General features: G+C 36.1%; 1 pseudogene; it reads right to left on the reverse strand.

The window, feature by feature from the left end:
- Positions 1–148: 148 nt before the first annotated feature.
- LOC137174782 (butyrophilin subfamily 3 member A2-like) lies at positions 149–11,647 on the reverse strand (annotated as a pseudogene).
- Between the last annotated feature and the right edge of the window lie 1,400 nt (positions 11,648–13,047).

Raw genomic sequence — 13,047 nt, forward strand, 5'->3', positions numbered from 1 at the left:
GGTATTTAACATGTTTTTTTTTTATTTCCCAAAAACAAATTATTTAAAAATATTTGTACAAAATAAATGTTCATAAAAAAACACTAAACTGAAAATGCAAATAAAAAAGCAGTTAGAAAGGCATCTTGTGATAAAGTGTTTAAAGCCAAATCTTTAATCATTAAGTGCACATTAAGATCAAATAACTTGATCATGTGTTAAAAGATTTGTTTTGTTGTCCTCTTTCTTCTCTTTTGTCTCTGACTTAAGTTTCTCCTGTATCTCATCTTGTTGTCTGCTTATCTTTTCCAGTTGTTCATTATTTTCTTCATGTTGCTCTGTAGTTGCTCGTTCTTGTTTGTCATTCTTAAAACCTCTATATCAGTCATCTTCACTACTTTATCTATGGTCACTTCCAGTTTCTGTTCTTCTTGCTTTCTCTCCTCCAGGCTCCAGTAGGTCTCTTTAATGATTTCTTTTAGTTTTAAGTATCCCTGTGCTCTGTTTACTGTCTTATCTCCCTCCTTCTCTGATATTTCTTTCTCCACTAAATTAAACTTTGTTTCATTCTCCTCCATCAGTTTCATTGTCTTCTCCTCCTGGACGGTTATTTGCCCCTTTTGGTTCAGAAGTTCCTTCTTATGTTCCTTCAGTTTATCAATCAGCTGCTCCAAATATTTCTGCTCTTCCACTTCCTTCTGTAACTCCTCATTAAGTTTTGCCTTTTCCTTTTCCAAATCCACCATTTTCTTGCTTTCAGTGAGCTGCTCTCTGGTGTTTTCTTTCTCCTTCAAAAGGTTTTCTTCTGGTGAAACAGAAGCAGAAACTACATTAGACACTGAAGCCAAACAGACATTAAGTTAACATTATTTCATTTAAATGGCAGCAGTATACTACTTCCACTATATGATATAAACCCTTTACTGTGAGTAAGAAATCACAATCTTCTGCAGTTGATTGATAAAATAATGAAATAGGTGATATTCAGTCCTCTCTATACCGGAGGAGAAAGATACACATGTTGCTATTCATTGTCAAGACACTGTTCGATAAACTACCTAATTATATCTCCAGCCTTTTATCCTATCATATCAGCAACTATATAGCACTACATCTTCTAATCAGATTCTTTTAAATGTCACCAAGATGCACTCAGAGCTTTAAAGGTCTCTTACAAACTGCCCTGACAGAAATATGTTGCTGTTTTATATAAACTTGACTTGAGGCCTGTATGTTTCTCTTCTTTTACTTTTTCTCTTGTTTAGCTTTTATTATTGTATGTGTTATATACATATATGTAAACATATAAAAACCTTCAGTCAGGTTACTTTAACTCAAGCATTAAGGAGGAGTGTTCATGATCAAAGCTTTCTGATTGCTTTCACTTCTTAACATTATTATGGTGACAATTCAACACATTTATTTAAAACCGAGATGTGTTAACATCTTTCACATCTTTCAAAGAGCATCGTGTAGAATTATGAGAATTTCATTGTGATTTAGAAGTGAATCTTGAAACAAAGCTGCACTCTGTCTGTCCAGTTTAATCTTTTAACTATTTGCAAATGTATGATTTTATAACCATAAAGACCATAAACTGTGACACAGTTGGTTGGTTAATGGTTTTATCTTGCTAACAGAAACATTTCATTTTACAGACAGATCAACTAACTGTTTCAATTAGAATGATTTGTAGAGTTTCTTCTCTCTTCGAGCTGGTATGTAAGTCTTTAAACCCTTAAATGTATTTCACATTCTGACAGTATCCCCTCATTATTAGTCTCTATACCAGACTTCTGAATACAGATCTATTTTTCATCCATAAATACCTCATCAATCATCAATAAATGTTAGATTAATCCTTAATGAAGCTTTTCAAGGTTTATAATAATAGTAGAGGAAAACTGAAATAGTGCTCCATGTTGACTTTGTCTTTGCCATTGAACGCTCAGTCAGACGCTAAGGTTTACGTCTTACTTGCAGTAAAGGGTTTATATCATACAGTGGAAGTAGTATGGAGTGTATAGATTAGGGGTGTGTCCAAATACAAATATATTATTCGGCAAAGCACAAATAGTGGGTTTTATAGGAATATTTGTTTCATACAAATGTTTAAAAAATTATATGTTGGGGGTGTTCCCCAGAGATAAAGCTGAGCTACTGACACAAGCAAAGTGACCCCAAGGGACTCTCCATAACCTGTTGTTCCCCTTCTCCTTTCCACAAAGTTAGGTTGTAAAAAATAGGCAATGATGAAAAGTGTTCCTCCCAACACGTTACACGCTGTGCTGTCTCTGTGTTATGGGTGTATAAGTAGGTAGAGGTCTATCTGCAATGAGGCAATGAGTAAAGTTTTAGCTCAGTAATCAGCACAGTCATCTATGATCTGGGAGTCTCCAGTTCAAGACCCGATGTAAGGGCCTCCTTTGTAAGGTAGTTTATTCATGAACACTTATTGTAACACTTAAATTTTCTAAAATTAAAAGTGTCATAAAAACAAAATCAGGATTTTTAAGCCTCTTTCCACTTTTATTCAAATACAAATACAGACACAAATACAAATACTGGGATCTCTGCACATCCCTAGTGAAGACATTATTTGCTGTCATTTGAATTAAATAATATTAACTTAATTACTGTTTAGCTTCAGTGTCTAATGTTATTTCTGCTTCTGTTTCTGCACAGAGATCAAGATGCATAAAAGAATAAAAATGACGCTACAGTTTGTAATTACACAGAAGAACATTATCACTCGAAGAGGGAAGAAGACATTAGAAATCAGCTCATGACTGAAAGTAAGATAATGGAGGACTTGGAAAATAAAAAAGGCAAAACCTAATGAGGAGCTACAGAAGAAATAGAAAGAGCAGAAATATGTAGAGCAACTGATTTATACTCTGAAAGATCAAAAGGAAGAAGGAACTTCTGAATCAAAAGGGGCAAATAACTGTCCAAGTAACTGTCCAAGTAATCCTCTCTCTTAGTGAGAGAGGATTATGAAACAAAGGTTAAATCAGGAAAGAAAGAAATATCAGAGAAGCAGGGAGATAAGGCAATATGAGGGAAGTCAACATGGAGCACTATTTCAATTTTCTTCTACTATTATTAAAAACCTTGAAAACACATGATAAATAATACCATTAGAATGTTCAGTATTGATAAATAAACACTGAGTTAATTTGTATTACTGTTACTGTAATGAACTGTTTCATATAACCATCTAAGATTTTCAGAATTGATAATACATTCATAAAAAAGTTAAAAAAAATTTGACTCACCATTTTTGTGTTGTCTCCATTTCAGGACAAAAATGACAACTGTGAGAATAAACATGAAGGCAAACAACACACTGGTGGTGACAGAAGCAGCACAACTTGATGGAGCCATGAAGAAATCATCTGAAATAATAAAAGTAAGAACAATTAAACTGTGTGTTTGATCAGTTGGAAGCTGGAAGTTGCAAGAAACAACTTCTACCTGAAACAATAATGTGTGTCTCTCTGGTCTGGTTGATGTTCTTCTGCTGGACTCTACAGGTGAAGCTGTTGTTGTGTCTCTTCTCTACAGTCACTCTGCTGCTGACAGTATAGAAGTCATCAGGACTTCTGACTGTCTCTGTAGGTCCAGCAGAGAGGAGGTTTCCCTCACCGTCCAACCAAAACATCTCAGGCTCTGGATTCCAGACTCGCACTGTAAAATCACCCCGCCGGAGGATCTGTCAATCCCCACTAAGCTGATGCCAAGTGAGGAGACAGCACCTGATTATGAGAGAGAGGAGACATTTCAAACAGAAATCATTGGATAAGAGTGCACATGTTCCATCCTGGTAAATTTCCACATCTACACTTTCAAATCCACTACATTTCAGAGGGACATATTGTACTTTCTACTCCACTACATTTATTTGACAGCTTTAGTTACTTTTCAGATGAAGATTTGACACAATGGATAATATAACAAGCTTTTAAAATACAACACATTGTTAAAGATGAAACCAGTGGTTTCCAACCTTTTTGTCTTTTGACGTCTTACAAAAAGCAGTGTGTAGTCGGGGTCACATTTCACATGTCTATGAGTTGTTAACAGCTCCACCAAATAGTGATTTTTCCCTCTAAACTTCTCATATGGTTTCATTTCAATAAATGTTCAAATGATCCAATATTTCAGCAAAAATCAAAGATCAGAGAAAAAGTCGAAAAACTGAAAACAGTAAATAAAGTAGTTGAAACTAGCTCCACCTCCAGCAGCTACAACAGTAACTTGCTGCTCTAACACTGATGCATCAGTATTAATAATCTAATGATGTCATATATAATACTATATCAGTCAGAGGGACCAAACCACTACTTTTACTGCAATACTTTAACTGCATCAAGCTCATAACTCATTAGTCGAGAAGGAGAAACAGGGTTCCCATGTACGCGCATGACATTTTTTTGTAACTCATTTTTTTAAGTACCCTGACCATGTCTAATTAAAAGATTTTCATGTTGCCAAGGTCAACTAATGGCCCATTGGGTTGGTCTGGCAGCCATCTTGAATGATGTACATGCGATCTGCAAAAACACTGATTTTCACAACTCCTGAACCGGCCAACATAAAAAGACAAATTAACCCACTTTTTCATATAATTTTGAGGCCAGGACTCAAATGGAAAGGTCATTGACATGGTACAACCACTCTTTATTGGTGAAAAACAGGCAAATAACATATTTTCAATTTTCAAAGATATATTTTAACAATATAACTTTTGCTATTTTGCTTACTTATTATTACTTATTATTTAGAGAAATTTGCCTTTGGCTGTATATTTTCAGCAGCAGCAGTACTCATGTGTTTGGGGAGGGGGGTTATTTTATTATGTTTCTGTTTAGAACAGCCATAGCAGAGGGCACATTTTTCCTGGCGAGTGGGACTTTCAGTCTCCTGCCAGATGGCAACAGCTGGAATGACGAAGGAAGGGTGTGGGTGGGGTCATTATAGACCTGGGTTGCCCTTTTGGTTATGGACATCCTTTAAAGCACCCCAGGTAGAAAAGCTCTATATGTAGTGCAATGCAGTTTGGTCTATTCACTTACCAACAACAAGCTTAACAAAATATTCTTCATTCAGTTTTGGAATGTAGCATCTGTATGTTCCTTCATCAGAGATTTTCACTTTGGAGATTTTCAGTGAAACGTCTCCATGCCTCAGTTTGTCAATGGACAGTGATGTTCTTCCCTTGTAGGCCTTGTTTTGATCCACTAGAAGTTCCTGACCGTTGTACCACACAAAGACAAATCTGGGGTTCAAGTCAGGTCTCCCCCACTCCAGGGTCATTGGAGCAGCATCTGTTGGAAGCTTCAGCTGACATGGTAAAACAACGTCATCACCAACCATTGTCATGACAGGCTGAGACTGACCTGGAAAAAAGTAGCTTTATTTTAAATTCTGATCTTAGAAAAAACATTCACCTGTGTAAGGTTAAATATTCATCATTTCTGTTGTGTCTTAAGAGTTTCAGAACTACAAGAATGTATTGTAGGTAATGAGCCTGTTTTAGAAGCACACATAAGCTAATCTGATTAATTTATTGGAAGCAAAGTTGTCTCAGTCTTGACAGATTTTGAAATATTTGAAGTTTGATGTGATGTCTTTGAGGCCCATAAAAATGCTGATCAGAGTAATTTTAACACTACAATTCAAATTTTGTATGCAATGAAAATGTAATTGGACACAAAGAGTTCAGTTGTTATTCATATTATTCTTCTTTTGTCTACTGTGTTGTACCCCAAGGCTGCATCCTAGGCCCCATTTTATTTTCATAACATATGCTTCAAGTGGGGTCTGTCTATAGGAAATTCAACATGCAAAATCACTGCTATGCTGATGACATACAGCTGTACATCCATGAAAACCAAGCAACACAACCCTCTGTCTCTTTTAAGTTGGATGGCCAAAAATGTTCTTCAGCCAAATTAAAGTAAAACAGAAGTCCTTACTATCAATCTTGAAAATGTACCTCTGGGTATAACCAGTTCTCTGGGGTATTGCCCTCAAATCTTTCTTTTGGCAATCCGGAGACAGTTTTACAAGAACAGCTTGACCCTCACTATTCGATCTTCCCTATATAGGACTGAGTATGTTTCACTGGGAGGATGCAGGTCTAGATCGCTATGCTAATGATACCCAGCTGTACATCAAACTGGCCGAGGCCCTTCTGCAGCCATGTCACACCTCAGTACCTGTCTTTAGGAGATAAAGGCCTGGATGAGCAAAAATTTCCTCCAGTTAAACAGCAAAATTGAAGCTCTCCTTATTGGCACACCACACCAGATTCAGCCACCCCCATAGCTCCGTGTCACATCAAAATGTGTAATAGCTACATTGGCCTGCATTCCCCATACCTCATCTCACCTTTGACGGCCAAGACATCCTCCTTTCCTCCTCTGTCACTAATCTGGGTGTTAAGTTTGATCCTCAGATGACTTTTGATGACCATAAGACATCTATGCAAAAACTCTTTCTTTAATCTCAAAAACATTTCTAAACTCCGCCCCTCTCTAACCCTGTCAGATGCAGAGAAACTTGTCCATGCCTTTATCTCCTCAAGACTGGCAGGAGCATCCAGAAGCTCCATTACATTCAGAACAACGCTGCCGGGATCTTGATGAGAGTGTGAATACATGAACATATAACACCAATTCTGTTTTCATTGCACTGGCTCCTTCAGAATCGAGTATGATTCCTGCTCACATAAAAAGCCATTAACAGACACGCGCCTCCATACCTACAGGAACTGATCAACCTACAAACCTCCACCCACACCCTCAGATCTGCCAGCAGCTTGTTCCTCCAGGCCCCCAGCACAAAGCTCTGCACCATAGGGGATTTAACCTTCTGCTGTGCTGCACCATGCTTGTGGAACAGCCCTCCTACCCATCTGAGGGCAGCACAGACCCTAGACTCTTTTTAAAAAACCTTTTTAAGAACCTTTCAATTCAGGAAGGCTTTTTCATCTTAATTCTTATGACTATTTTCTTTATGCTGTGTGTTCTATGTTATTAATACTGTAGCACTTTGAGTTTCACTATTAATTAAAAGTGCAGTACAAATTGAAAGTACTATTATTTTATTATTATTATATATCACCACTTTTAAATCCCAGCTATATCCCACCCGTAGGATACTTTTTTTCATCTTTTGTAGCCTGGTGGCATTATTTACAGGATTACTTATACTCATTCTGACGTTCTGGTTGTAAAAGGTAGTCATTCACCTTTTAAATGAGACCAGGGTTATGACTGTAATCAAAAGGGTTGAAGAAGAGTAACCGTCTTATTTTTTTTACATTATTTTCAGGCTTGTGCACAAAAACGGGGAGATGCCTGGAAAAAATTTGTCTAAAATTTGGCTAAATTTGTCTCTTAAAGTTATCTAGTTATTTTTGTTTTGTTTGACTTATTTAACAGTATTGAAAATGTATTCAGTGACATGAAGCACAACATTAACATTTAGTGAAACCACAACCATTCACCAAGTGCTTAGTTGCCAAAACCTAAACAGATATGGGATGTAGGATTACATTTGCAAATTGGGAACAATCTAGTCGTATATAAATGGAATTTATAGGAGACGCTGTTGGCCCATCACTCAGCCCATTCTAACATAGTTTTGTGCCTGCATGACAGGAGTTTATTCGTCAGCATTTTGTATTTCAAAGCCAAAAAACATTTAACATTGGAGACAAACAAAACAAACTCACCAACCATTCAATGTACTGTACAGTCTGTATACACATGGAGTACAAGATGATAATTTGTCTGATTAAATAGCCGCAATCAGCACTGTAAAAATTTCCACTTTCTTTGCTTTGCTCTGCTGCGTAGGTTACATTATTTAGCTTGTGGAAGGAGAAAAGAGAAGAAGAAGTACTATTCCTAGACTCATTGAACTGTAGACCCTTGATTCTATCTGAGGGTTGTTGACTTACCTGTAGGGTTAACTATGGGTATTTTTGATCCTGTACAAGTGTATTTAAGAACTGGCTGAGTGCCAACTCGTCAGAGAGAGAAAAGATATTTATATGTGGTATGATCTCTCTCTCAGAGATATGATACATTGTACTTCTGATGTTATTATTTGATTACGTTGTTTCAAAACCTGACAATGCTCTCTTTGTGTGTTTATTGACTGATCAAGCAATTCTCCATTACACTTACTAAGCATGTGCAGAGGGCCCAGTATTTATATTTGTATTTGTATTAAAATAAAAGTGGAAATAAGTGTAAAAATAGATTTTGTTTTTTATTTCGCTTTTAATTTTATGATAAAGTGTTAAAATAGTTGTTTATGAATAAACTATCTTATGAAGGAGGTCTCCACACTGGGTCTCGAATTCCAATCTCTCAGATCATAGACGACTGCACTGACCACTGAGCTAAGATCAAGTGCCTTGTCAATGTGCAGACAGACCTCTACCTATTTATCCACCCATCACACAGAGACAGCACAATGTGTAACATGTAGAGAAGACCTTCAAAGATGATTATTGCTTTGTGCTTTGCATTTATTGCCTATTGTTTTACAACCTAACTTTGTGAAAAGGAGAAGGGGAACAACAGGTTACGGAGAGTCCCTTGAGAGTATTTTGTTTGTGTCAGTTGCTCAGCTTTATCTCTGGGGAACACCCCCAATTGCGGGGGTGATGTCCAAATAAGTTAATGTGTCATGTAGCAGGTGGATGTGACTCCCCTTGTTGAGACCTGCTGATAGACTCAACAGGAGAGTACAAGGGAAAGACTGAGATAGTGATGTAACCAACCTGTATGCTGTTATTTAACTTTTTTTTTCTTCACAAAAACAAAATAATTTTGAAAATATTTGTACGAAATAAATGTTTGTAAAAAATCCACTATTTGTGCTTTGCCGAATAATGTATTAGTATTCGGTATTCCCCTAACACTTACTAGACCTTACTAATGTGTCTGTGTGTTAGTTACCTTCACAATGGTGTGTTAGGAGAATGAAGACAACGATGTGGTCAAAGGTTCTGAGAAGAAATTTAAGAAACAGTCCTTCCTTCATGTGACCCATCTTGGAGTGCTGAAAATTCAGATACACATGTATAAAATATTAATTAGTAGAAAAAAGGTATTTGAAGTAATATTCATCCAGAAAAGACAATGGACAAAGGATGTTTTAATTCTGATTACAAAACAGCTTGTTTTAGCCTGGAACATTTACAGTCAGTAATATTGTTAAATATTTATATTAATATTTATAACAGCTCAAGTCATGTCGATTTTATTTGTGCAGCCCAATATCACAAATCACAAATTTGCCTCAGGGTACTTTACAGTCTTACAGCAATACAGCATCCTCTGTCCTTAGACCCTTGATTCAAATAAGAAAAAAATAAAAACAAAAAAACCTTTAACAGGGAAAAAATGGAAGAAACCTCAGAAAGAGCAACAGAGGAGGGATCCCTCTCCCAGGACTAACAGACAGGCAATAGATGTGTGTACAGAATAGACCAAGAAAGTCAAACTACAGAAACACAGCACAGAAAACAAGATGAAAAAAAACTTAAAATGGATTTGTGACATGAGGAATTTGATCAGGAGGATGCTGAGCAGATTCAAGGTGTCGTGAAAAACAGATAGGACCTGAGTCAACAGGTGCTATCAATGCCTGATTTTAAGCATGCAGCAGTTTTAAACTCATATAATACTTAATTCAATATATTGTACACATTTCCTCTTTGGCAACTTTTCAGGCTCACACATGGGCACAAGAGCTCCGTCTACAGACTGATTTCCATCAAAAGTGAATTATTTGTTCTGTTATAGTCCGTTTATTTTTTACCACTAATGCAAAAAAGATTTTACTCTGCCATCAAAGCTTTTCACTTTGTATGCAGTTAAACTTCAAGGGAAAGAGATGTTTGTTGTTCCAGACATCAACAGTTGTTCCACTTTCCTGCGGTTGTATTTGCGTCGTTTTATAGATCTATTTTCTCCAAAATAATCAATGTTATGGCAATTTTATTTAATGTGCACTAATTTCTCTGTAGGGATGAGTAATGAAACCAGGTATTAAACAGGCCCCGGGCCAAATTATTAGAAACCATCAATATTGATAAACTTTGATATTACAGGTTCTTTTACTGGTGCTTTTTAACGTTTTGATGTAATTTATTTTCATGCTGCAGCCTCTCCTCTGCTCTCTATGTCGGGGCTGAGCTCCTCTATACACACACACACACACACACACACACACACACGGAGTGAAGTCAACGAACAGCAGAGCACAGGTGAAGTGAAGATAATTCAAGTTGATGACAACTATGCTCATTACTCAAAGTGCACTAAAACCTTCATGAGTAAAAATCCAGTACTTCATCAATACACCTGTTCAACAAGCAACACTTAGAGAAGTGATATTTCAATCTGCTCTGTCTGCAGTCTCTCATCCAGTGTTTTATATGACCACAGTGCACCGGCTCAGCTAATAGTGAATTGTTACGAACAAGCTAAAACAAAAGCTGTCTGTCTGTAGTCTAACTGTTTAGCTTAGTTTGCCACAAATCTTATGAATTGTCAAATTCTTTTAAACTTAGTTGCTGGCTGAGACATTTATTTTATTGACATTTTGGTTTGTTTCCAGTGAGATATAATTGAGTTTATATAGTGACTTTGCTGTTGAAAACATTACTGTTGGTGCTCCAGAAACATTTAGTTATGTTTAAAATATAAATAAAGTCTAATCTTGTTCTCAATTTATTCTTTTTAAATAATACATTTTAAAAAAGGCAATTATTTAGTAATGGAAAAGAAGCAATAAGTGTATCGATAAAGATCCAAACCGAGAGGTATCGATAGGAGTAGTGACTGTCAGTGTGAAGTCAGAACAAGAGACAGTGTGCAGTCACATATATTAATATGAAAGTGACAAGAATTTTAACTTTTTTCTTTACTGACTGATGTAGATTCTGGTGACTTTAAAGTTGATAAAGATAATAAGTGCAGATATTTGGTTTATTTTCTAAAATGGAGTTGGATTGTTAAAATAAGTGGGCTTACAAGTTTTTTTGTTCAGTAAGCAGATAAATAGGACTCCTTCATCACTAGTAGCATCCTTTTTGAAGGTAAATATGTTCTTTTGCCAGGGACAAAAATCCATGTCCAGAATGCACCAAATTGCACCATTTAAAAAAAATGTTTTAAAGAGGAGCAGGCCCCGGACCCCCCTAGTTGACTTCATGCCTTTGGAGCTTGTCATTGTGCTGCTTCATCACACAATCTGGACACCAGTAAAAAGTGCTCTCACCAGCACCCGTACTAACAAATCTTTTCTCACTTTAATCCCTGTTAAATGTACAGTATGCAACACCAGTGGTAACTTCATACTTTGATTTAAGTCTATGATCTACTGTAGCACAGCCTCAACAGTCTCACATTCAATCTGTTGTGAAGGAAGGCCTTTTTTCCTGTATATATATATGAATATAATGAAAATTCATGTTTTGGTTATTGAAAGCATGACAGCAGCAATTTAAAAAAATATAGAATTGTTTTTGAAAATCCCACATACCTGTTAAGAGCATCAAAGTGTCGTCTCACCTCCCAGTAAGCTGCGATCAACGTCCTCAGATAAAATGGTTTGTACTTTGAACAACATGGTCATGCGTAATATGATGAAGTGTGTTGTCTTTTTTATCTGGCACGCTTGTCTGTAATTACATTTTTACATGTTTTTATACTAGTAAGATTTAAAAAGATACTGTATATGATAAATATTAAGAATGTATTTTTGCTTTTATAATTTGAACCATTGGTGAAATTGGTGGATGCTAAAACTCTCCTGAAACCCTGACTACAAAGAAATGTCTCTATACAACTTGTAACTGAACCCTTATCAATAATTGTAGAAAAGCTTTTCAGTCAGGCCTTAAATAATAATAAAAATAAAGTATGAAATAAAATACAATAGGAAGAATGTCAGATTTGATGTCAGGTTTTGCAGGCTTCAACTTGTTTTATTATATTAGACTGAACAACATTGACTAGTTAATATTTAATTTTTGCAATCTAGGCCAGTGTCAGCCCAGTGTCCTTATAGCATCTAACACATTTTGATGTTGGGACATGGTAGGAGCAGGTTTTGTCATTAGCAATAATCAATAATTCTCTTAGATAATTAAAAAGTTTAAAATTAAAATTAATAAAAGTATGAATTGTACAAGCTGTTATCACAGTATGTATACACACAATCACAGGAAACTGCACAACAGAGTTTATTAACATTAGCAGTATCAATTACAAATCAATAACGCTTCAATTAATAGACATCTATCATACAACTACAACTATCTAACACAAGCAACAATAAACAATGGTGCATAAACAGCAAGACAATATACACTAACAGAGATGTGTATGTATGTGTGTGTGTGAGTGTGTTAGTATTAATGTTTTTGTTAGCTGTAAGGTAATTTAGTTCATGGCCACAAGAGTCTTGGTTAGTTGTAACAACATGAAAAAATGTTACAACCTACCCCAAGCAAAAAGTTCATTGTATTTATATGTTTACTTTAATTTCAGAATGCCTAGGTCCTGGAAGATAAATACTGATGAAAATTGTATGTATGTATATATGTCACATCACACTGTACAGATTCTGTAAAGAGAGAAAGAAGTTAGAAGAGAAGGGGTCAAAGAAACTTCCACATGCAGGCTACCATAATGGAAACAAGGTCTTCACTGATGAACAAGAGAAGGAATTCACTGAATATCTGATGAGGACTGCTGATGCATATTATGGGTAGGGTGAGGTAAGCAGATAGGAATTTGTAAAGCATAAATCAGAGGAAAGTTAGCAATTTATATTGTGGCAATGGGAAAATATTGAACATTTTTATGTGATTTAATATACAGGTGAGAGAATTTGCATATCAGCTTGCAGTGAAATACAGGTGCAAACATCCAAGGTCATGGAGCTAATCTTCAAAGGCTGGAGCTGACTGGTTTTCAGCTTACATGAAAGGAATCCAACTCTGTCCATTAGGGGTGCAGAGGCCACAAGCCA

This window comes from Thunnus thynnus, chromosome 22, assembly GCF_963924715.1.
Source record: "Thunnus thynnus chromosome 22, fThuThy2.1, whole genome shotgun sequence".
NCBI classification, from domain to species: domain Eukaryota; kingdom Metazoa; phylum Chordata; class Actinopteri; order Scombriformes; family Scombridae; genus Thunnus; species Thunnus thynnus.